Consider the following 27,412-nt stretch of genomic DNA (forward strand, 5'->3'; position numbering starts at 1 on the left):
AGAATGCGAACTGGGCTGGGATGGGCCCAGTGGACGGACGAGACTGAGACAGGAGGCTCCTCGTCTGCCTGACACGAGGCTGGCGTGGACCCCGCTCAGCAAGAGGAATTTCTGTCCAGCTCAAGAACACACAAGGAATATTCGTCCTGGGTTGTGGGACTGGGTGGGATTTCTGTGCATGAAGAGAATTGTATTTTGACCAGTTTTAGAATAATCTTATCTAGTCTCAGTGGGAATTTTAGCATATCGAGAATATTTCATTGTATACTTTATTTCTTAGTATCTGGTTTGTCTTATTCCTGCTGTCCACCTGGTGGAATAAACAGTTTCTGATCAGACAATCACTTCTGTGTTATAATGTTAACTGAAGTTTATCAGGTCAGATGACCAATAGATGATAAGAAATATACTCTTAACAATTATTAGAGTTGAAAAGTACTTTGCAAATCAAAGTACTAAATCGGGTTAGGTTGAGGCTTAATCCTTCACCTTAAATGGTTCAGATTGTCTCTAAATGGTTGAATGAAAGAATACTTTCCTGTCAAAAACAATATTTTAGTCAGGGCTAGCGGAAAGTTTCATATATATCATGAACATCTTTCCTATTTGTCTTCCTATAGTTTAGTTTCATTTTCTTACCCCAACCGGTGGAGGCAGATGGCCCCTCCCTGATTCTGGTTCTGCCGAAAATGGAGTTTTTCCTTCCCACTGTTGCCAAGTTCTTGCTCATAGGGGATCATTTGATTGTTGGGGCTTTCTCTGTATTATTGCACAACCTTTATCTTACCATATATTTCAAGTTTATATGTTGTGAATTGGCTTGATTTAAATCAAACTGAACTGCATTCAATTAAAACCAAATATAACTTGTAATCGAATCTATTCAAATGTAAAGTCCTCTCACTCAATTTGGACTAGCACTGAAAAACACACTGACATCCTCTGTTTCCCAATTAGCAGATCAGAGGGTGCTGTTTTATTCATGACTCAATACTTGAATGGTTTTATCCTGTTTATAAATAAACATTTTAAAATGACATTGCTTCATTGCATGATTAATTCTTTGTCTGTGTCAGTCCTTAATACACACACATGTATACAATAATTCTAGTTGCCACAGTCTCCGGAGATCCTATGCTCTGTTTTCTCATACTTTTCTTCACTGTTTACCTCATTCTGCCCAATAAAATGTACACATTTTTGTAAACAATGAATTGTTTTATGCCATTAAAAAGAAACATGTCTCCATATGAGGACGTACTTGAAAAGAAAAAGTCACCACTTTGCATTTTACAAATCAAGTAAACAAACACGGGGCTATTTATCATATAACTAACTTTTAGGTATGTGGGATAGAAGGACTGGAGCTTTAAATGTTGTGCCTCCATAATTATTCTAGAGTCTTTACAGTGTTCAGCCCCTGCTGTGATTTGGTTCTACATACATAAACTGGAAGTGAATTAATCCACCTGTTCACAGGAGATCACAGGAAGATGACACCAAACATCAGAAGATCTTATTGTGCGCCACAGTAAAAGGCTGGTTTCTTGGGACTAAAAGCACATAATAAACTACAGCAGAAGCTCACATAAAGCAGGAAATAAGCAGGCAGCACTTCATCTGCTAATGCACGTTTCCCACTTTTATTGTTGCCTCATTCACTAACAGTTCAATGGTGCAAGATTACCATACACAGAATTAGGATATCTGCATGACACATCTGAGGTTAACTGATATTAAATTTCAGAGGGGGAAGGTGGGAAATATCACGGCTAGTTTTGTTTGAAAGGCATCAACAGAAAAACAAACACAGAAAAAAGTGATGAGGTGAAGAAAGACACAATAAGTCTGCTGTCGTTTTAGATGTCACCAGCTACTTTGTATAGTCCTATATCTCTGATATTAGAAAAAATTAAGATGAGTTAAAATACACCTTTATTTTGATAGAGTTCAGATGGATGCCTAGCATGACTAATGAGTAGATCTCCTCCAAAAAAACAACAGACTTCTAATTCACTCAAACTGCTTTCTAATAAAGAGGAAGCACTAATGTAACTCACCTCCTCAGTCGAGGTGCAGGGGTTACATGTTAGGTCTCCTTTTCCTTTCCCCCCTCTCTCTTACATTCAAACCCTCTCTTATTTCACACTAGAACAGCCACACCATCATTTGGTTTAATATGAGTGGAACAACTAAACCGCACAGACTTTATTTGATCAGTTAGTTCAACCTTTTATTAATATGTGCAAAGAGCTGCAAACAAATACATATACATTGCAAACAATAAATACACAATCCAAAATAAAAACACCTCTGCAAATGAAGTGGAAACGTTTGCTCTGGCAGCGCTTCGCATCAACATGTATATGAGGTACATTGCACTTTTGAGACTTGATCTGTGCATAGGTGCATCTTTGATGTGCAGCTCAGAGATCCACAATCCAGCACGTTTCTGTTTCTCTGACCGTCAGGCTGGCTGACCCGAGGTCACGTCAGAGCTTTATTTTTTATCTATATGTAACAGACAGTTGGTTCCTCTCCTTCCACGCATTTCATACGACACAGCAGGCAGACTGCTGGTTGGTTGACCAGAGTTTTTCAATGCCTGTCTGCATTAACACATCTCGAGAGGCGTAGGCGCCAAAAAGTGAATCCGGAGCCGAATGTAGCAGCTGCAGCACGGCACACAGAGCAAATATTTTCATGGGGCAGTATCAGAAATAAGACCTTTGAATATGTAGTCCCTTTAACTTCTTTCCTTCTATCAAACCCTTTGAGAAACAGCTATCCAGTGTACTCCTGATATGAGCTCTTATCATTTGTTCCTGATGCTCAGATACAATCCTGGACTCAACATATGTGGCTGTGTCTCTGTCCTTGCTATAGATTTGTGTTAATGTGCAAAATAAGGTTAAATTAAGAAATAAATGCCCTCTGTTACATTTCATAGAAACCTTCACTGTGAGAAAAAAAATAACAATGTTAAAATAAAAAAAATATGAACAGGCCGCTGCACCACCTCGCCAGCTTAGATCTGCGGGGAGAGTTTTACGTCTATCCTGCCTCAAACCTTAAGCATGGCCTGCTGGTCTTCGCTGTATTCCACCTGTGCTGTGGAGAGACGCCTCGCTCCACGGGGTCCTGGTCGCTGTTGTAGATGAAGACGTAGGGCCGGCGAACAACCACAAAGTGCTTCACCCATGAGTTAGAGCGAGGCTCCACGAAGCTTAGAAAACCCTTCTTGGACACAACAGATCTGAAAAGAAGAGATTTTATTCATTTATTTATTTTTTAAGAGAGCGCTTGTTTTTCTGAGGAAGAAGCAGAGTTGGTTTGTTTCCAGCTGAAATCATCCAGGCTCAGGAATTTGAATCGATCCACATCATTTCTGCTTGAACTAGAGAACATGAGTGTCGACTTACATTTGGTCTGTGAGGCACATGTCATAGTGACAGTATTTGGGTTAATATGGCATTATTCACCCTGGTCGCATTTTTTCAATATCAGGCACCAAGTTGAGGAACTCGTTCTTTGCAGCCCGCGCAAGGTAGGAGGTCTCCAGAGTGGGAACCATCGGGAAGTTTTCATAGTCTGAGCAGGAGGGACTGGAGGCACGTGAGCTGTTCTCAGGGGTCCTTTAACACAAATCACACCAAGTTAGAATCAAATAGATAACCTGTCAATAACCGTTTGCAGATCGAGGTCAATGTTCCTAAAAATATGTTTACTTCTGGTTCATGGAGCCTCAGCGGGAGTCCGACAGAGAGGGGCAGGTAGAGGAAGGGTGAGGGTGGCACTGCTGAAGCTCGTCACGGATGGATCGCGTCCTCATCCTGCTGTTGTTTCACTTCAGAAAAATTCATTATATACTTTTTTTCTTAGTATCTGGTTTGTTTTATTCCTGCTGTCCACTTTGTGGAATAAACAGTTTCTGATCAGACAATCACTTCTGTGTTATAAAGTTAACTGAAGTTTATCAGGTGAGATGACCAATAGATGATCATGTCTCACCCAACGTGGAGACAGACATAAATAGACACTGTACACACAATCACACTCCCCAAACGTACACTGAAAAAAAGGCCATGTTGGATTTACTTGATTCAATAGTGGACATTGGTTGCACACAAATGTTTTGCTTTGGCAGAAAATTCAACAAATGAGTTAAATCAACACAACTTATTCATATTCAATAAACCTGTGCATTTTGTGTTCATAAAACGCGATTGAAACATGTTTAGATGAAGTAAGTTGAGCTCTTGGAATATTTTAATCCTTCACAATTTTGTTATTTTATTTCAACACTATTTAATAACTTTTACCCCAGTACTACTTGGTCACTTAAATACTACATGTTGTCTTCATATTACATAATGTTCAACAAAGTCTAGTTAACATAAAACTTAAATGGATCTATAACAACTACCAACCTCCTATCTTTATCCTGGTTGCAGGGGCATAAACCCTGGAGTGATAGGTTACAAGGCAGGGAACACCCTGGATAGCTCACCAGTCTATCACATAGAGACAAACATCCATTTGCACCAGATTGTGGATTTGAACCCAGGACTTTCTTACTGTGAGGCAACAACACTAACCACCACGCCAACCAATCCTGGCTTATCAAAGTAGGACAGCTACGGTTTCAAGGCTTGATGCAGAATCTTGTTTACGTTTTTGTCCTTGACAGGTTGAACCACAATAAATAGCGCTAGCATGCACAGTGTGTGTGTAGTTGTCTGCCTCCAGTGATTTTCCTGTGGTTTAAAATCTCGTGTGGTCTTGTGAATTTCGTGACTCCAGCAACTAACCACTCTTACTAGACTGTATCAGGTCATCTCTACAAGAACAAATTAAGTTGAAGAATTTCGTACAGATCGTACATGATTTAATTACGTTCAAGATAGTAACATGAAATTTTTGTGTTCAAATTACATGGTAGGTTTTTTTAATGTAACAACCACCCAATTTACTTTTTTCGGTATACCAAAAACAGTAGAGGCGGCTGCTCGACTTGACTGAGATGGATGCCTTCCTCAAACCACGATCCAAAGCGTGCGAGACTGAAATCCTGTGCGGTGTCGCGAGATTTAACATTGTTATATTATTCACTTACTTCACTCCAACATGATATGAACAATTTAATCTACCCGCTCTGCATATTATGTAGTTTCTACTAGAGATGGCACGATACCACTTTTTTATGTCCGATACCGATATCATAAATTTGGATATCTGCCAATACCGATATGAATCCGATATAGTGTGTTTTTTAATCAATAAAACTGTTTTTTTAATATGTTGCTGCTTTTTGTATAAGTTCCTACTCAAGTTAAAAAAAACACTAAAGCTATTCTGTTATACCTGTATGCAAAAAATGCTCTGCACCCAAAATATTTCATAGTTCAGCAATACTGATCAATCTAATAAACTTAAACCTACTCCATCCTCCCTATTCTGGTATTTTAAAGAGTAAGCAACCTAACTAATAGGGCTCTAAAACTCCCAGCAAAAAAATAATAATAATAATAGGGAACCACCCACCCTCCACCTCATGATGCTTAATTGACGTAATCAACTTTAATTTGATGCAGTGTGAAAAAAAAATATGCACAGAAATAAATTATTTTTCAAGAACAATTAAATTCAACAGAATTGCAGACTGCACAGATGGTATCTTCCCAAAGGAAAAAGTACTATAGCTTACTAGGGTATATTAGACTTAATAGTTACTATATACAGTAATGGATTTCTATACATTTTACATCAGATTAAAACTTTGGGTTTAAGATTCGGATAATTATTTATTAAAAGCTAGACATTTTAAATGAGAATAAGAAAGAAAAGTATGTCTTTGGGCCCCCTTTTCCCTGTTAATGCCCTATCGGCCCCCCTGGCTAAACTTTGCTAGATCCGCCCCTGCACAGTTACCAGCCGTCAGCTACACAGAAAAGGATCCTGGTGTAGAACGTAAATAAATTCTAACAACAGCTTATCAAGCTTAAACGTGCTGCTGTTGTTCAGCTGCTGGTTTCCTCTTTCTGGCGCGAAGTGGGCGATAAACAAGCAAGAGAGACGGACTCGCGACAGAAAAGCCGATCAGCTGATCATTGATCAGTTTCATGATTGAAGTAGCAACAGGAGAGGGAGGGAGAGAGGCAGTCGCTCCATATATCGGTTGTAAAGCTTAACGTGGGAATGCTTTACAAACATTCAGAGATGAACTTACACACTTGCTTTACTTCTCTCTGGGATAACTTCCTCAGAGATGAAATGCTGGTTTGCTAGGGAGGCTACAAATACACACAGCCGCTCTATCACCTGACGCACACTGCTGCCACGTGCTACGGTTATGAGCCGAGTTACGCCATGTCGTAAGTTTTGTGAGGTGCTTTTTTGATATTTAATGGATCGGATTACATTTTTTATTTCTCTCCGATTCCGATCCAGTAATTTACGTCAGTATCGGACCGATACCGATACGTGATATCGGATCGGTCCATCTCTAGTTTCTACACCATATAGTTACACTTAACTTTAAAGCCTGATGCACTTGTGTTAAATACACGCAACATGCAATCCAAGAGCTGGCCAATCCCTTTTTTTCAGTGTACTCTATACCCCAGGTCTAGGTACCCTTGCCCCTGGAGGGGGAAACTGCACCCAGACCCAGGTGGTGTTACCCTCTTCCCTGTGGTGGAGAGAAGAAGACCGCCCCGACTCCACAGCAGCAGGGAGGCCCCACATTCCAGACCCCAATCGGACGGCCAACTCCTCCTCCCAGCCCCCCCACCCCAACAGGCAACAGAGAACGATGATGTGTGAAGACTCAAAACCTCCTTCCGCCTGCTCATATGTAGTGTTAATGCATGTGTGTTCTAAGGTGCATTTAAAACCCATGAGGGCATGGAGCTACCTGCGAGAGAGAGCAGCAGATAAGTGCATAGCCCCTCCTGATAGCCCTCAATGTATACGTGTATTTAAAACTGAGATGTGGACAACGGCACCAGGGGTGAGGTTGTACACCCTGATGGTCTTCTGGATGCCGTGTAGCATGCCGACCCCAAGGTCCTATATGTATGTGTTATGAGAGTGTGAGTAATGTGAATGTCTAAGTTGTGGGATAAAATTGAGGCACAGACAGCCAGAAGGGGACAAAGGGGGATGCATCCCTTGCAACCTGGTGGCACACCTGCACCCCAAGGCCCTGCATGTGTGGGTGATTGTGGTGGAGCGGGAAGAGGGAGGCAGCTGGAGATGGGGAGGGAAGGAAGGGAGGGGTTTTTTGTTTTCTACAGGGGTGCCCAGGGGTGGGCAATCTCAGTCCACGAGGGCCGGTGTCCCTGCAGGTTTTAGATGTGTCCTCGAACCGACACAGCTGATTTAAATGGCTAAATTAGCTCCTCAACATGTCCTGAAGTTCTCCAGAGGCCTGGTAACAAACTAATCATGTGATTCAGGTGTGTTGACCCAAGGTGAGATCTAAAACCTGCAGGGACACCGGCCCTCGTGGACTGAGATTGCCCACCCCTGTTATATGAATATAACACTCCAGGTGGATACTCACTCTCCAGTGGGCTCCAGCTCGCTGATCTCAAACCAGACCAGCAGGTCGTACTTGCTGACACACTGACCCAGGTTGGATTTGGTGATGGTGTTCAACTTGGTGGCTGGAACTGGCGCACACACACACACACACAGAAGCTCAACGTTAAGAAGTGGGAATTTGTCTGAATTCAAGAGAAGATGAATAAAAGTGAGGAGTATTTACTACATGCTTTGGGTGACTAAATGGAGGATGGATAGGTGACGTGAAAACACTACTGACCCTTTACACTGAGCCAATAGCTCACACACTTCTATTAAATCTGTCTATAGAGCCAGTAATCACAGAGGATAGATACTGGAAGCATACTGAAATGTATCACAGATTACAACACCAGTGGCAGCACCCTGCTGTCTCACACATCGGGATCACGGTCCTGTTGAAACGGGCTAATCGCTAAAGCTCACAGTTGCATTCGTGTATACTCAATATGATCGAAAGGAATGTTATTACACTTGAAAACTGCTCTATTCACGTCTTCTTTGGTGTGAATGATATGTCATTGACCCTGAAGGTGTCTCCTCAGGACAGTTTCTAAGCAACAGGAGGACATGGTGACCGAACTAACCGCACCTGCAGCAAGGTGCAGCACTCATAACCACAGCAGAGCTTTACCGTGCTACCGCCTGCAGCCACAGAACACTATAAGAGCACAGCATGACTCTAATCACGACTCTAGTCCCAGATTTAAACCTAGTGGGAGTTTCCCCCCAAAGAGGGACAAAGGACCCCCTGATGATCCTCTACCTAATCACATGAGGCAAGGTGTGAAAGTGGGCGTGACACCTTGGCTCATGTGATTAGGTAGGTAGGTAGGTAGGTGTTTTTATGTGGAACATTTGTAATATTTCATTTGAACCTAGGCCAATATCAACGAGTTACAGCAAGCTTTGAATTCATTTCAGACTGGATGTAGCCAGTTACAATTCAAGTCTCCCATAAGAAGTATTTTGTTAACTTCCAAATCAGATAAAAGCTTCGTTGAAGAGTGTACGGCATCACTAACACCTGAGGGTGTTCTATAGCAACATCAACTGTGATGTGCAAACGTTTGGAGGCCTCGAGGGCCAAAAGGTCAGATCGCTGACTCACTGACTCAGAACAGGACGTTTACATGGAACTTGCTTTTGACAAATATTGCAGTACCTCCACCTTTTTTGGGTTGATCTGTCCTATATACATTATAGCCATCAATACTTATAAGCCTACTTGTAATAGATTTGTTTAACCAGTCCAATGTGCCCATACACGGAGCATATCCATCATGGAACATAAGCTACCAAGATGGATATGATGTGGTTTAACATTCCCAGAGATAAGAAGTAGCAGAAGAACGACACGCTTCAGCTTAAAGATTTCCTAGAATTATTCTTTATAATCTAATTCTACTCTAAAATCATGTTTAAAGGAAAGTACAATTGTTGTGAAGAGCCATAACACAAATCATTTGGGGCAGTTCCACAACAGAGAAGAACATGGGCACAGGTAAAGACTTCATTCACCTCAGTGAATGAATTGAATTGAATTGAAGGCAAATTACAGCGTGGGAACATGAGAAAACACGGTGATGCAGGATGCAATACTTTGGTCACTTCAGTGCACGCAGTCCCACAAAACTGGATGTCATGATGCATAAATGTGACATATTTTACTCCATATTCATTCCTGCTGTCTTACTGTTTATATTTTACTGCTGCACAGTCAGCGTGCAGCACCTATCATGGCATTTTGCATGTAGTAGGACAGTAAAAGATTATTCTACTCTATTCTATTCTATTGTCATTTGCAAACACTGATGCAGCTGTGTATTTATGTGGAACATTTGTAATATTTCATTTGAACCTAGGCCAATATCAACGAGTTACAACAAGCTTTGAATTCATTTCAGCAGTTCACAGCAGTCAGCGCTAAATCTGTTTGAACTGACCAAACTGTACAGTATGAATACTATGAAGGCTGGCAGTGAGAGGCTGTGAAGTAGGACGGTCTGTGAGACGGAGATTACCCAGAATCCACCAGTGAACGACACAGGAAATCATTCCTGGCTGTGGACATCTCCCTGTACAGCTCCTCCATCTAATGCACGACACACACTTTTGTTCTACGGTGAAAATAACTATTTGTTACAGTTTAGCCTAAAATGTCAATGATATATATTTCTCCTCTGCAATATTTTAGACATTTATAATGGAGCTATTTATATATATTACAGCCACACCTTATATTTTGTAACTGTGTCATGTATTGTGTTATTTAATTTGTTCAGTGTTACTGCTGTTATTGTCTCGGAGCGACTGTAACCACAGAATTTCCTCAGGGATTAATAAACTCTTCTTATTTCACTTTCCAGCGTGCAGAGAATGTGTTAAAATTTTTCTCTGCCACCTACTAACAATAAACACAAAGAACATAAAGGCTTCCACCTGGCCCAAATGACCACAACTACGACATATTTCCAGTGTCAGTTCATCAGATGATCAGTTTTCAGGACGTGTTGTTTGGTCTATTAAATGTCACACACTTGCAAAGAGCATGGTTTATTTGAAGACACAGAGGAATCAAACATCTCATTTTGTTAAATCAGAACATTTTGTCTCCTGAATGTTTGATTTCTGCTTCTGCCTACATGTTTAGTTAACGAGCTCGACTGGACAGAAACAATCACAACTAGAAAAATTTGCATTTCCTGCGAAAATGCTGTGTGAATGCTGTAAAGCTGAAGCTGTCTGCTGAAAACTATTGGAAAAGCTGAAAATAGCTGAAGAAGCTGAATTCAGTCTCTGAAAAGTTGTTGAAATTGTAATAACTTTGTAGATGAATAACAACTGAGCCAAAATATAATAACTTTGCAGAAACCTAAGAAGAAACACAATACTTTTGCAAAACTACTATATCAAAGGAGAATATAGTAGAAATGTTGTAACTCAGCAGGAACATAGTAAGTTGGCAGAAATAGTACAACATGGCAGAAGTGTTGTAATACAGAAGAAATGTTAATATGTAGCACAAACCTAAAAACGTGGAAGCAATGGTGTAAGAGTACAACTTAATATACAGTAGTATAATAGCAACATGTAGTAGAAATGCAACATAGGAGCTGAAATAGTATAATTCAGCAGAAAAGTAATAACTTTAGCAGAAATACTGGAAACGCAAAATGGCCAGCTTTAAAAAGCTGAAGTTCCTCAAAAAATTATTTGTTGTTCACCTGTGAGAAATTGGCAGAAACATTAGAAAAGTTATAAAGGAACTGTCAGCAGATACACAAAGCTAAGGCAAAAATGGCATGCCTAGCAATGTTTACAAATAGGGACACACACACACAGAGACACATAACCCATGTTCAGAAAAAATGTTTACAAACATAGATGCAAACATATACACAGACATACAAACATACACACTCAAGGGCACACAGAGACAAACAGAGCATGAAGTGTCCTGTGTGTTTCTATGCCAGTCAATCAGTCTGAATCTGGTCAAGTTGAATCCACTAATGGATGCTGGTCACCAACGAATAAAAATTGAGTCACATAAAACCACACATGCACACACACACGCACGCACGCACACACTTCTCTAAAGTTATTAGAAGTTCAAAAACTTTTTCAAACACTGACATCGGCTTCTTCAGTTTTTTCAGCTTTATATTTTCAGCTGTATCTGTGAGCGTCAAAAAGCCTGAATCTGCTCAATTTGAATCCACCAATCAGAGCTGCCACTTCTGTCTGCTTCATCAGGCTATGTAGTTGTTCCTGTCAATGAAGCTACATCCCTTGCTCACACCGACAGAGACATGGGCTTTCTGTAATGTAATTCAGACATGGAGCGGTAACATAACATCTTAGCAAAAAATTGTGACTTAAGAGAAACATAATAACTTAGCAAAAATACTATTATTTGGAAAAAATAATAATATTTGGCAGAAATACTATATTTAGCAGAAAACCTATAAAATAGCAGAAATGGCATGACTTAGCAGAAAAACTGTGTTTAGCACAAATACTAAAAAAGTAGCAGAAATACTATGATTTTGCGTAATAGTAATAACTTAAGTAAAAATATTGGAAAAGCAAAATGGACAGCTGAAAAAATGCTGAACATGGTTACGTTCCATCAAGTCTACTTGTTCAACTGTGAAAAATTCTCAGAAATGTAAAAAAAAAAAAAACAACAAAGAGAAATAACAGCCAGCAGATACACATAATTACAAATATGGACACATATGGAAACACAAATGCACAGAGGGACACACACAGGATCTATGCATGTCAGCCAGTCTCAATATGTTCAATTTATATCCTACAATGAGATGCTGCCAAAAAAAGGGTCTCTCTCTCTCTCTCACACACACACACACACACACACACACACACACACACACACACACACACACACACACACACACACACACACAGATGCTGCTTGTGTCAGAAATATTATGATTTGGTAGACATACTATAATTAATTAGAAATACTACATTTAGTAGAAATGCTATGTTTTAGCAGAAATACTATAATTAAGCAGAAGTACTATATTTAGCACAAATCCTATAAAATAGCAGAAATTCTATTTTTTAGCAGAAATACTATATTTAGCACAAATCTTATAAAATAGCAGAAATAGTATGATTTAACAGAATAGTAATAACTTAAATAGAAAAACTGGAAAAGTGAAATGGACAGCTGAAAAAATGCTGAACATGGTAAGGGTCGCTCAAATATACTTGTTGAAAGGTAAAAAAATTGACGAAGAAAGAAAGAAATAACAGCCAGCAGATACACACAATTACAATTATGGACACATATGGAAACACAAATGCACAGAGATACACACACACAGGATGTAATCCAGTCAGCCAGTCTAAATACAATCAATTTGAATCCTACAATGAGATGCTGCCATAAAAAGGGTCTCTCTCTCTCTCTCTCTCTCTCTCACACACACACACCAGGAAGTGAACCTGTATGTTTCTAGGTCAGTCAAATTGCTTGGAGCTGCTCAATTTGAATCCACCAATCAGAGAGGCTGTTTACGTTTTCCCGCCAAAACAGGCAGCACAGAGACACAGACCTGCTTCTTTCAGTCTGTTTGATATAGTGATGATTCCCCTCAAACAAATGGCTATAATTTCCTAACCGTAGGGGCTAGAATGGTCATTCTTAGACCGTTTTGTTCAGAAGAGATGGGGGAATCTTCAAGTGTTAACAATTTATCATTAAAATATGAATTATTAAAGATATTTGACTTCTAATGTACCCTAACTAATTAGGGGCGAAGCAAAAACTGCCTTGACCTCCCCTCAAACAACCTTTTGTAACTCTAAATCTATTTGGAGCATCGATATCATTCTTTCACCATAAGAGACAGCAGGCTTTGGTGAACAATCATGGAAGTTTACAGGTCTCTGTGGAAATCCATCAAAAAGATATGACGAGAGAAAAAAGTGGTTCATTTCCAGAGTTTGAAATCTGAAGAAATCTGAGCGAGGGACAAATTTCCTACCCTCAAACAAACGCAATTCATGGCCGGCCAAACGGTAATAGGTGAGAAAAAAAATTCTGGAATTATGAGCATCAGGAGTGTCTGAAGATATATTGGCACAAACCTCATGTCTCAACTTTGCTTCGTTAGGGAGATATGACGATTCGAAAATGTCTCTCATTAGAGAAATCAAGCGGTGATTTTGAACAAACTCTCCATTGACTTTCTATGGAGAGTTTTCAGACTTTGTGTTGGTCTGAGGAGATTTGCAAAAATTCTGTCAATCTCACAACAATGATAGTGACATTTTCTGAAAGCCAGCAAAAATACCTACGTTTTGATGTATAATTTGTGGGGGTTGAGTGAAAATTGAGCAAGTAGCAGGACGTTGTTTGGACATGAAGCGAAGATTGAAAAAGGACAAGTGGCTCACTCAGAGCCAACTGCATAACAACCATAACAACGCATGTATTTTCTGAAAAATCACAAAGATGAAACTGAAAAGTTAACCCTTGGTAGAACCTCAAATTCCCATCCAAAAATGCACCAAAAACGCACCAAAAAGTGCTCTAAAAATGTTATATATCAATATTTTTTTCTACTTTAAATTAGTCAGTCTTTTAAAACTACTTCTTCTTAAAATATCCATATCAAGTTTTAATTATATTTTCATTGTTTTAACACTTTAAATCCCAGTTTAGGTACATGAGCGCCCTATTTTTTTAACAGAAAAAAAAATAAAAAAATTAATATTTTCCATAAAATACATTTGAAGTAATATTTGATTGTTATTATAATTAGGCCTTTAGATGGTCCAAAGATTGGCACCAACATTCATTTTGATCCATTATTATTTTTTCTGCAAGAGCACATTTTAAAAAATCCATCTTTTCGTGGTCCTCGGGACCAAAAATGGTCCCGCCCCAAAAAGTGCTCTAAAAATGTTATATATTAATATTTTTTTCCACTTTAAATTAGTCAGTCTTTTAAAACTACTTCTGCTTAAAATATCCATATCAAGTTTTAATTATATTTTCATTGTTTTAACCCTTTAAATCCCAGTTTGGGTACATGAGTGCCCTGTTTTTAACAGAAAAAAATAAAAACTTAAATATTTTCCATAAAATACATTTGAAGTAATATTTGATTGTTATTATAATTAGGCCTTTAGATGGTCCAAAGATTGGCACCAACATTCATTTTGATCCATTATTATTTTTTCTGCAAGAGCACATTTTAAAAAAATCCATCTTTTCGTGGTCCTCGGGACCAAAAATGGTCCCGCCCCAAAAAGTGCTCTAAAAATGTTATATATTAATATTTTTTTCCACTTTAAATTAGTCAGTCTTTTAAAACTACTTCTTCTTAAAATATCCATATCAAGTTTTAATTATATTTTCATTGTTTTAACACTTTAAATCCCAGTTTAGGTACATGAGCGCCCTGTTTTTTAACAGAAAAAAACTAAAAACTTAAATATTTTCCATAAAAAACATTTGAAGTAATATTTGATTGTTATTATAATTAGGCCTTTAGATGGTCCAAAGATTGGCACCAACATTCATTTTGATCCATTATTATTTTTTCTGCAAGAGCACATTTTAAAAAATCCATCTTTTCGTGGTCCTCGGGACCAAAAATGGTCCCGCCCCAAGAAGTGCTCTAAAAATGTTATATATTAATATTTTTTTCCACTTTAAATTAGTCAGTCTTTTAAAACTACTTCTGCTTAAAATATCCATATCAAGTTTTAATTATATTTTCATTGTTTTAACCCTTTAAATCCCAGTTTGGGTACATGAGTGCCCTGTTTTTTAACAGAAAAAAAATAAAAACTTAAATATTTTCCATAAAATACATTTGAAGTAATATTTGATTGTTATTATAATTAGGCCTTTAGATGGTCCAAAGATTGGCACCAACATTCATTTTGATCCATTATTATTTTTTCTGCAAGAGCACATTTTAAAAAATCCATCTTTTCGTGGTCCTCGGGACCAAAAATGGTCCCGCCCCAAAAAGTGCTCTAAAAATGTTATATATTAATATTTTTTTCCACTTTAAATTAGTCAGTCTTTTAAAACTACTTCTGCTTAAAATATCCATATCAAGTTTTAATTATATTTTCATTGTTTTAACCCTTTAAATCCCAGTTTGGGTACATGAGTGCCCTGTTTTTTAACAGAAAAAAAATAAAAACTTAAATATTTTCCATAAAATACATTTGAAGTAATATTTGATTGTTATTATAATTAGGCCTTTAGATGGTCCAAAGATTGGCACCAACATTCATTTTGATCCATTATTATTTTTTCTGCAAGAGCACATTTTAAAAAATCCATCTTTTCGTGGTCCTCGGGACCAAAAATGGTCCCGCCCCAAAAAGTGCTCTAAAAATGTTATATATTAATATTTTTTTCCACTTTAAATTAGTCAGTCTTTTAAAACTACTTCTGCTTAAAATATCCATATCAAGTTTTAATTATATTTTCATTGTTTTAACCCTTTAAATCCCAGTTTGGGTACATGAGTGCCCTGTTTTTTAACAGAAAAAAAATAAAAACTTAAATATTTTCCATAAAATACATTTGAAGTAATATTTGATTGTTATTATAATTAGGCCTTTAGATGGTCCAAAGATTGGCACCAACATTCATTTTGATCCATTATTATTTTTTCTGCAAGAGCACATTTTAAAAAATCCATCTTTTCGTGGTCCTCGGGACCAAAAATGGTCCCGCCCCAAAAAGTGCTCTAAAAATGTTATATATTAATATTTTTTTCCACTTTAAATTAGTCAGTCTTTTAAAACTACTTCTGCTTAAAATATCCATATCAAGTTTTAATTATATTTTCATTGTTTTAACCCTTTAAATCCCAGTTTGGGTACATGAGTGCCCTGTTTTTTAACAGAAAAAAAATAAAAACTTAAATATTTTCCATAAAATACATTTGAAGTAATATTTGATTGTTATTATAATTAGGCCTTTAGATGGTCCAAAGATTGGCACCAACATTCATTTTGATCCATTATTATTTTTTCTGCAAGAGCACATTTTAAAAAATCCATCTTTTCGTGGTCCTCGGGACCAAAAATGGTCCCGCCCCAAAAAGTGCTCTAAAAATGTTATATATTAATATTTTTTTCCACTTTAAATTAGTCAGTCTTTTAAAACTACTTCTGCTTAAAATATCCATATCAAGTTTTAATTATATTTTCATTGTTTTAACCCTTTAAATCCCAGTTTGGGTACATGAGTGCCCTGTTTTTTAACAGAAAAAAAATAAAAACTTAAATATTTTCCATAAAATACATTTGAAGTAATATTTGATTGTTATTATAATTAGGCCTTTAGATGGTCCAAAGATTGGCACCAACATTAATTTTGATCAAATACTATTTTTTTTGCAGAAGCACACTAAATGTCATATAGTGCCATATCAGGTTTATCATTTTTTGCTTACACCAAATGCTTATTACCTTGTTTTGTTCTAAAATAAAATAAAAAAAAAATGTCTAAATAACAATACAAGATCACTTTGAACCAGAAAAACATTTATTTTAGAAGGATGAACATTTATGTTACTGGGAATCGGAGAAAGTTGTGTCCCGGGGCGAACAGCTCCAGCGGCTGCCACCAGCAGCACCATTGCCCGCTGCCAGTAGATGGGGTTTGGGTCTTGGTGTCAGTGTCCCCAGCACCACACGTGTGATACCACGTGAAAACAAATATATAATTTTTTGTCGTAGCCCTCAAACTGAATGTAACGATACTAATTTTTCACTCTTTTTGCTTCTCGCGCATCCCAAACCAGCGGAAATCTGTGCAGTCTAATTTGGCACGACATAGCACATGTTAATAGTAAGATTCAAGATTCTTTTTTTGTCACATGCATAGTTACACAAGTACAACACGCAGTAATGTATCAAAAAAGTTCCTTACGCTTTCCCCCGGGCGCTTCTCTGTTATGCGCCGGCCTGGCCTGCGCTGCGCGCCTGCACCGTGGGGACAACAATGGTCGGGCAGCCGATCAGGCTGGGTCGGGTTTCAAAGTGTCCAAGATTACATGCGCAACCTTATCACCAACGTTTAGAAGTGATCTGCTGTCGTAGACAATAAAACTAGAGGATTTTGGGATGTAAAAAAAGAGCAAAACATAAGTAAACAAATAAAAACGTGCATAGTAAACAAATAAAAAAAAAAGGCGCATAGACCGGAAGGACGTCACGGCCATCATAACATTTAAAAATATAATTTTCTGTTGTAACCTTCAAACTAAATGATAATGTAACAATACTTACTTTTCACTTTTCAGTTCAGTTCAGTTCAGTTCATTTTTATTTCAAACATGTGCCTTCACAGTCATTTCCAAATATCATTTCATTATTTGTTTGAAAAGGAGTAGGCAGAAGTAATTACTTATTTGTCCCTACCCCCTCAAGTTTTACCTCTCATTCTTTTAATTTTCTTTTAGTCTTAAATTAAACAAACAACATATGAAACAAAAGTACAGCAAAACAAAACAAAACATACATAAATAAAAAAAAGAAATTAGCAAGCCCCACCACAGTATAGTTTCTTTTATATGAAAAATACAGAATGTGTATATTTGCATATTCATAAGTTATGGAAAAACAAACAAACCAAAAAAAACAACAACCAAGAACCACAATACCATTACCAGCCACATTACCGTCCTGGGTTAACCCCGTTTTCTTCATTCTTATACTTATTTAAAATTTGTTTTTTATATTTTACTTTAAACTGGCTTACGTTTTTACTTTCTTTTATTTCTTCTGTTAGACTGTTCCATAATTTAACTCCTGCAATTGAGAGAGACATAGTTCTTAAAGTTGTTCTAGCACTTTGTATTTTTAAATTCCATTTCCCTCTTAAGTTATACCCACCTTCTCTTTCTATGAACAATTTACAGATTTCTTTTGGAAGCAATTTATTTCTTACTTTATACATTATTTGCGCTGTTTTAAACTCCACCAAGTCTTTGAATTTAATAGCTTGCATTTTGACAAAGAGTGCATTTGTATGGTCCCTGTACCCCACATTATTTATTAATCTAATGGCCCTTTTCTGTATTATAGTTATTGTTTGTGTATTACTTTTGTATGTGTTTCCCCAAACCTCTACACAGTAGCTCATATATGGCAGTAGTAAAGCACAGTATAATATGTGCAGTGCTTTCTGATCCAACATAGGCTTTGCTTTCCCCAGGACGGCAATGCCCCGTGCCATTTTCCCCCGAACATAAGTAATGTGTGGCTTCCAACAGAGCTTGTGGTCAATGATCACACCAAGAAATTTTATTTCATTTACTCTTTCTAAATATACATTGTCAACACATATTTCTATTTTGATGTTTTTCTTTTGTTTTCCAAACAACATAAATTTGGTTTTATCTAGATTCAATGATAATTTATTTATATCAAACCACTTCTTTAATATTGTTAATTCCTGTGTGATCATCTCCAAAACCTGTGGCAATTCCACACCTGAACATAGTATATTTGTGTCATCAGCAAATATTACAAACTTTAAAATCTCCGATACTCTGCAAATATCATTTAAGTACATAATAAACATTTTTGGACCCAATACCGAACCTTGAGGTACTCCACAAGCTATATCCATCAGATTAGATTTATATTCATTTATTTGTACATATTGTTTCCTATTCCCTAGATAGCTTTTAAACCATTCCAAAACCACTCCCCTAAACCCATACTTTTCCAGTTTTTTTAATAAAATTTCATGATTAACAGTATCAAACGCCTTCTTTAAATCTAAGAAAATGCCGAGTGCATACCTCTTATTATCCATACATTCCGTTATCTTTTCCATTAAATCTATCAGTGCTAAAGCTGTTGATCTGTTGCTTCTGAACCCATACTGACTATCTGTCAGTAATTCATATTTTTCCACAAAACTGTCAAATCTTTTTATGAAAAGTTTTTCCAGTATCTTAGAGAACTGGGAGAGTATTGACACTGGTCTATAGTTTGTAAAATGATGCCTTTCACCGGTTTTGTAAATGGGAATAACTTTAGCAACTTTCATTTTTTGTGGAAAAACCCCTTTTTGAAACGACAAGTTGAATATGTATTTTAATGGTTTTACAATCCCATCAATAACTGTCTTTACTGTTACCATATCAATATCATTCCAGTCTGTACTGGTTTTGTTCTTAAGTCCTCTAACTATGTCATAAATCTCTTTCTCTTCCACTGCTCTTAAAAACATTGAGCTTCTATTCCTTTCAATATTTTCACCAGTGTCCCTTTCTATTCCATCAACCTTTATTTCTTCTGCCAGTTTTGGCCCTATGTTTACGAAGAATTCATTAAAGCCATTTACTATCTCTTCCATGTTATTAATACTTCTTGTCCCTTCTATAAAGTACCCAGGGTAATCATTATTCCTTGATTCATTTTTGATTATACTGTTTAATACATTCCATATATCTCTTGTGTTATCTTTATTGTGTTCTAACCTTTTAATGAAATACTCTCTTTTACAGGATCTCATTATATTAGTTAATTTATTTTTGTAAGTTTTATACTTCCTTTCAGTTTCTATTGTTCTCTTTTTTATGAATTCTCGATATAGGGTATTCTTTTTTTTGCTGGCATTTTGTAGTCCTTTGGTCATCCATGGTCTTCCTGCATAGTTGTGTTTCCTATTGATTTCAATTACTGGGCAGTTTTTATCAAGTAATGTGTTAAATGTTCTTAAAAATCCTTCGTAAGCTTTATTAACTTCTGTTTGTTCATATACAATATTCCAATCTTGCTTTAAAAGTTCATTTCTAAGACAGTTTAATGTTTTCTCTGTTCTTATTCTTTTGTAAATAATCTTGTGTCCATCGCTGTTGACTTTATAATGGCAATTATAAGATGCAAAGACTGGTAAGTGGTCACTTATATCATTGATTAACAGCCCACTTTTTATATTTCCTTCTATTATATTTGTAAATATATTATCTAATAGAGTTGCACAATGAGATGTTATTCTGGTCGGTCTTGTTATCAGTGGAAATAAACCCATGCTGTACATGGAATCAATAAATTCTTCTGTGCTCTTATTATGATTTGGATTCAATAAGTCAATATTAAAGTCCCCACAAATAAACATTCTTTTCTGATTTATATTTGTAAATAAGTCCTCCATTTTATCCATAAATATCTCAATCTTAGATCCTGGTGTTCTATATAAACAACTGACAATTAGGTTTTTCCTTTTTTCCATACTTATTTCCACTGACAAACATTCCATCACGCCATCAATAACAGTCGTCATTCTTCCCATTCTTTCGTACTTTAGGTTTTTATCAATGTAAAGTGCCACCCCACCTCCTTTCTTGTTGATTCTGTCTAAATGAAGGAATTCATATCCATTTATTTTAAAGTCTTCTTCTTTTCCAGGAGTTATCCAGGTCTCTGATATGGCTATCACATTGAATGGCTGTTCAAACTGTGTTATGTAGTCTTTGATGGATTGAAAGTTTGCATATAAGCTTCGACTATTAAAGTGAACCATTGTTATACCCTGTTCTACCTTGATTTCCTTTTTCAGTTGCTCATTTGTATAATAATTGCATTCATTTGTCTTATTGTTAAAGAAATTATAATCAGGATCTATGTTGCTGTCATACATCAATGTCTTATTTTCAATATCTATACGAGTTGTTAGTTGAATATTGTCAGACATCTGCGTTGGTTGTGCACTTGGACGGTCCCATCATATTTAGCACTACTTTGCATTCTGATTTATCAGTTATATTTTTCTAGTTCCGTCATCTCTTTGATGACTAGAACCTTAGCCTGCTCTGGTGTTCCATTTAACTTAATGAATATTTTACAGTCTGATGTCCAAGTTGACTGTATTTTCTTCTGTTTTCTTAATATTCTTGCTTGTCTTGCAATGTCTGCATTTTTCCTGATTAGGTGTTCATTTAAATAAACATTTGTACCTTTTAGCTTTCTTCCTTGCTTGAGCAGTTCTTTTTTCTGTTTTCTATTAACAAAACGAATGATAATGGCAGGTATTTGATTTTTGTTTTTCCTTGGAAGAGGATGGCATCCCTCAATATCTTTACTGTCCATTTCTATACCCTTGCTTTTGAAAAAGGTCATTACCTGCTCTTCCAAAGAGCGTAGCTCTTGCTCGGGTAGCTCCCCTCTCTCTGATGCTGCTACCCGCGCATATGTCTGATGCTTAGTTTCCAGTCCAGTCAGTATCACATCATTTATTCTTGAATATTGTTCCAGATCTGACACCCTTCCTTCCAGCATAGCAATCTTCTTGTCTTTTTCCTCGCTCTGTCTTCTTAGTTCTTTAATGTCCTCCATTAAATTGAGTATCAGTTTTTGTTGTTTTGAAATAGTTGTTATTTCTTCTGACATAAAGTTTAGGGATTTCTTTATGTCCTCCAGTTCCTCCTCGTTGATGTTGCTCCTCTTAGGTGGCATCTAGTGCTGATGTTTTCATGAAAACATCAGCACTTTTCGTACTTCCGACTGTGAGCAGGATCTTTATTCCCGAGACTTCGCCAGTTGGCACGGAGTCTGACCAGTACGGTGCCCAGCCTCGCCATTGTCCGTCAGTTTTTCGAAATTCTACTGTGACTGTTCCCTTGGATCTCCTCTTCGCTCACAATTTGCAGACAGTTGTGTCGCTACCCGATTTGTGACCGTTGGAAATAAAAAAAACGCGTCCCTCTTCTATGTGTCTGTTCCAGGCGCACTGTTTACAAATGCACAAAATGGCTTTCTGTCAGTGACTACTTCCGGGTCATAGTTGATTTAACTGCAGCAGTTTTTAAAAATTGTATTTGAAGGGAAAAATAAACTCTAATTTGGTTTTGGTCCTTGCTTTTATTTAATTTGTTTATATTGCAGTGTGGCAGTCTGAGAGAAAATACTTTTGAAAGAAAAAGTGTGTTTGTGTGTCTTTTTTTTCTTTTTTAGACATAAACGCCTTTATATTTTTAAAAAAAAGCACAGTTACTATTATCCAACATCATTATTCAACACTGATAGTGACACATAACACCATTTCTTTTCACTTTTTGTTGCAGAACAACACACTCAAAATCTGTAATTTTGGCTGAAGTTCGTTCATTGTTTGAAATATGAAAAAATGGCGCCACCTGGTGAACAAATGAAAAAATTACAATTTTAAGGCCCGGACTGCAAAATAGAACCGTCACTCAGACAATTAGATTAACCATGTTTAAAATAATGGTGCACTGAAAAATAGCGTTTATAATGGGTTTCAATGGGGCAGAAATCGGCCACGAGGTTCTTTAGAGGATGTATGTCTGTAGCTCAGCCATTTAAGCTCATTTAAGAAACTTTAAAATAAAATGAAAAAAAAAATACATTTTTGAAAATTTGGCTATATTCCATTAAACACAGTGAAAATGGCGTGGAATTAAAAAACGCAAAGGCCACGAAATGGTCCGAGGTTCTACTACATAACAGATATGAAAAAGCTGAATCATACATGAATAACCCAATAATTTGTGAACATTTTAAAGTTTAAATGGTTGTTCTATATGAAAGTATGAGGAAGTAGTTAAGTTTCAAAAACAAGCAAGTTTTAGCAGAATTTTGGAAGTTTTCCATTCATTTCAATGGGACAAATTAAAGGAAAAAAACGTAATATTTTAAAAAGTTTAATAGCAGAAAATACCAAAAATCATAGCACACAATAGCAGAAATAGTAGAACAGTTTAAAATTTGAACGATGAAAATAGCACAAAAATTGTGGAAGTAGTTACACAGCAAAAAACGTATGGAAGCAACTTGAATAATAATAATAATAATAATAATAAAGAATAATAATAATAAAGAATAAAGAGAAACAGGAACAGGAACTCAATAGTGTGAATGCCTACAGCATTCACACAATAAACAGACTGTGCTGAACCTGCACTGTGCTCATGGTTAAAGCTCCCACAACATTTTGTCTTCTGAACATTGTAGCTTTGCTTCAAAACTGCTTCTAGCACAACAAGAGTCAGCAGAGGCTGGAATGAGACTTAAAACAGCTTCAGTCCACATTTCAGTCTGTTGAGGTCGCTGTTGCTCCAGCGGAGGCCCTCAGCTGACCGGGCTGGAGCCGAGGCCCCGGGGATGCTGCTACATGTCGCGCTGCTCTCCAGCTCCAGTGGCTGGTCAAGCACAGTCATTATCGAATAATTGTCCACCATGAGGCACGACGGGTCGTCCGACTGTCCAGGAACTTTACCAAGGGCATAGTTCTCCCATGAGACATTATCAGTGCACACCTGCCACGGAGAACCCTTGAGGGCAAGTGCTCTTTCAGCCTGCAGGTCTGCCCATTTGTGCTCCTCACTTCTCTCCGAGTCCATCGGTGAGGAATGCAAGGGACGGGCGTCCTGCCGGGAGTGTTGCATCTTGTCCAGCAGCATCTCCACAGTATATATGGGCTGCTGCTGCTGCTGCAGAGGTGTGCTGGCCTCGGAGCGCTCTGTCTGTGTGTAGATGGAGCAGAGCTGGAACAGCTTCTCTCTGGTTTCCTGAGGGGGGGGGTGCTCCATGTCATCCAGGATGAGCTGGATCAGGTGAGGCGTGCTGATACAGGGGGCATCCAGACATGCAGAGAGAAGCTGCTGCCACCTCAGCTGGATGCGGTTGATAAAAATCCTGTCCTTCATTCTGGTTTTCTTCTGCAACTTTGTCTCAAAACGATATTGAAATTTGTTGTTGTTGCAGAGGAACGCTTCTGAAATCCATGCAGAAATATAGAAACACCTGTAACCGTTGGGCTCTTTGCTGAGCAGCTTCAGTTCCACAAAGAGCTTCTCCAGGAACAGGTGAATGAAAGATGGAGAGTTAAGCATCTTCAGCAGGGGCAGCCAAAAGCGCAGGAAGGTTTGTGGGACTCTGGGCTTAGTGGGACTGGCACTGTCAGAGGTTGCACAGCCTAATGTTTCCAGCTGCTCCATGGTGGGAACAAGAAATCCGTCCTCCAGCAGCACATCAATCAACAGCTCACTGGACTCCAGTGCAAACTGCTTGATCTCACCCAGCAACCAACTCATGTCAGCTAAGGGGGCCTGCCACAAGCTCTTCTCCTTGTCTTCAAAAGACCCATCATCAAAAGCTTGGTACTGGTCCTTCTCATAAGAGATCAGCAGCTCCCGAGCTTTTCTGTAGGCGTCCACTTCTTTCTGCCTGGCAACGAGCTCATCCTCCTGGCGCTTGACATCAGCTTCCTCATCCTCGCCATCCGACTGCAAGTCCCAGCGCTCATCGGGGGCTCCTCCCAGCTGTCTGTACCAAAACTTCTGCTGGAGCCACTCCAGGACCACCTTACATCCCTTTCGGCACAATTATAAAGAAGGAAACTTGTGATGCACGATTGTGTGCCTTAGATCCACCACCCACTCGGGGATGTTCAAGTTTCTAGCCAGTTGCCTCAGCGGCTGGCCCCTTCTCCTCTGCCGGGACTCCAAGGTAAGATTAACAAATTTTACCAGGGCTATCGCGTACATCATGGTCAAGTCCTCTCCGGTAAGCTGTCCGGAGCGGTCCCGCATCTGGCAGCGCACGAGGTACCCTGTGGATTCCACGGTCAGGGGCAAACTATCAGCGCACCTGGCCCTCCACGCCGATATCCTCTCTAACGCAAACCTCTGCTGGGAGGAGTCCATGGAAAAAAGGTAGTCTCGAACCTGGTCCCACTCTGCTTTGTTAAGCCAGGGTACCACATGGCGCTTTTTCTCAGAGCCCTTTTTATTCATTGTGCGCGGTCAGGAACTCACGCTCAATCTCTCACTCACCGGGAAAAGCCGCTCGGCCCACGCAGAGACCACGCACAGATTTTTATGACAGAGGACCACGTTCAGAGCTCCGAGTTTTACCGTTGCTAGTCGTACAGCATTCAGGAAATGACGTTAGCGTTCGTTTCGGCTTCGTTTGCGGCTGACATTCACCCCGCGGGCCCGCTGGCGCCACCTGCTGGCTTGGAGGATGGAGCGATGGTTCCACGGAGCGCTTATTTACACGATGCTGGTCATAAACTATGGAACTCCAAAGTGTTCAAAATTAAATAAATAAATAGGACATGATGAAATAAATAACTATGTGAATAAATAAGACACAGATATGTAATGTGAGAATGATATTGTGAAATAATGGAACACATTTTGAAAAGAAAGGTTATTATTGATAAATATTAACTACATAAAGAGTAACTGAAGGTTAAATGCTGCTAATATGTCCTGTTTTAATCCAGCCACTCCACCTCCGCTCCGCTGCGTCTCAGCTACCATCGCTGTGGCAGCAACGACCCTAGAGCCAGAGTGGGGGCGAGCTGGAACAAACCATTTTGGGAGGGGGAGGGGTTCTCTATACTTTTGTTGTTCAAATGTTCCGTCTCAACCAAGTACTGTATGCTTTTTATATTTTTAGTAGTGTGTCACACAAACAGCAAATATTGTCAAAAAAAAAAAGAAGTAAGAAATCTTTGGGGGTGCTTTGATTCATTTTGGGGGAGCTGAAGCACCCCCAGAAATGGGCTAAAATCGCCCCTGCGTAGGAGCATGTTTATAGAACTTAAATATACCAAATATGTCCCGATTCTTCCGGCTTGCGCAGGTGGCGCAGAAGTATACTGCCAGGCTACTAGCTCGTGTGTGACACCTGAGGTCGCTGGTTCGAATCCACGCTGTCCCTCAGCAGCTAGTGGGCTTCTGGGCTGCGCTTAAAGAACCGGAGCCCCTCACTCTTTTGCCCTTTTCTTTTCCTTTTTCTTTGCGCAAAGGCGGCCTGCCCGCCATCTTTCTCTCTTTCAAATAATGACACTTGCTCTTTCTTTCCTCTTCTCTCTTCTCAGCAAAACACTGCCACAATCAGCTCTCTCAGCTGCTCAACAGCCCATCTCAATCTGCTCTCTCACCTCCCAACAAATGCTTCTAACTCACTCAATTTACGCTCTGTACACACAATCTACTCATCAAAACTTAGCTATTTTGGGGGGCTTTCTCAAAATCTTACTGTTATTATTGTAGGACTTGCTCACAAACTCTTTGTTTCCTCACAAAATGGACACAAATCACTTGCATCTGCACTCTGTCCCTCAGCAGCTACATACACACCCGCCGTTCCGACTCGGCCTTGGAGATCAGCATACCAAGGCGTTTGGAAAAGTCTAACAGTCTAAACACAGTTTGCTATCAGGGGAGAGATTGTTTGCTATGTTCAGCTCCAGCCTCCAGACCGCAGCTGGCGCCGATATGGTAGCCGCATGAAATAACGGTGGTGTTCTTTCTTTAGCGCGAACCACTGCATGTCAATTTTACAGTCGTCTAAGGTCCATCACTGGTCTCTCACCACCAGTGTTCACGACAGCCGCGAGCCTCTCCCAGATGTTGTCAGATGTTGTCAGTCTCAGTACTCACAGCAGCCGCAAGCTTCTCCAAGATGTCATTATACTCCTGACTTAGAAGAAGGTGACAACTATAAGATTTATTAGACTGATTTGTATTACATTATACTGCTGATTTACTGTGAATGAGTTACACTGTTTTATGACATTCCATCCTGCTGATTTATAAAGAGAATACTGTTTGCAGACAATCGTGGCCTTGCTTTTCTGATTGTTGGTTTTATGGCTAGGTGGGGGCCACCAGAGGCTATAAGAGTTTGAGTAACAGTCTGACATTTTGAGATCTGCTGTGACCCTCTTCATGCACATCTCCCATCCGGATGGTTAATGCTCAAAAGTGTTTGTATGGAATAATAATAATAATTGTATGGAATAAAGGGCACGGGGGCTCTCCCGAACCCAGGCTTCTCGTGGAGAAGAGGGCGTCAATTGCATTCAGGGACCAGTTGATCAAATCCGTAATTCTTCTTTTAGGTGTTTGAGAACAGACTGTAAGAGTCTTCCAGTGTAAAGGGAGACAAGTAGACAAGACTAGACAGAGACACGAGAAAGCCAAGCAGGAAAGATAAGGGAGAGGGAGAAAGTGTGACCGCCTTCATCAAGAGCCAAACGAGACACAGTTCTGCTCTCTAGGCGAACCAGCCCTTGTCCACCTTCCTCTTTGGGCAAAAAAAGTGCAGCCTGGGGTAACCAGTGTCGGTTATCCCCCCCAAAAAATTGATCAACAAAGATTGATGTTTACACAATAAGCCAGGCAGTGGCTCCAGACAAGCTAATCGATGCCACAATACAGAAGCAACTAAGCTGTTTATAATCAGCGCCCTCCCCCTATATGACATCTGGGGTAATAACCATCTCTACTTCCCTAATTTCCCCTCAACTGTACCC

At 38.7% G+C, this 27,412-nt stretch overlaps 1 pseudogene; it reads right to left on the reverse strand.

Annotated features, from left to right (window-relative positions):
* Nucleotides 1-23,150: 23,150 nt before the first annotated feature.
* LOC134618132 (ribosomal biogenesis protein LAS1L-like) lies at nt 23,151-24,878 on the reverse strand (annotated as a pseudogene).
* Between the last annotated feature and the right edge of the window lie 2,534 nt (nt 24,879-27,412).

The sequence above is a fragment of the Pelmatolapia mariae genome, linkage group LG20, assembly GCF_036321145.2.
Source record: "Pelmatolapia mariae isolate MD_Pm_ZW linkage group LG20, Pm_UMD_F_2, whole genome shotgun sequence".
In the NCBI taxonomy this organism is placed as follows: Eukaryota; Metazoa; Chordata; class Actinopteri; order Cichliformes; family Cichlidae; genus Pelmatolapia; species Pelmatolapia mariae.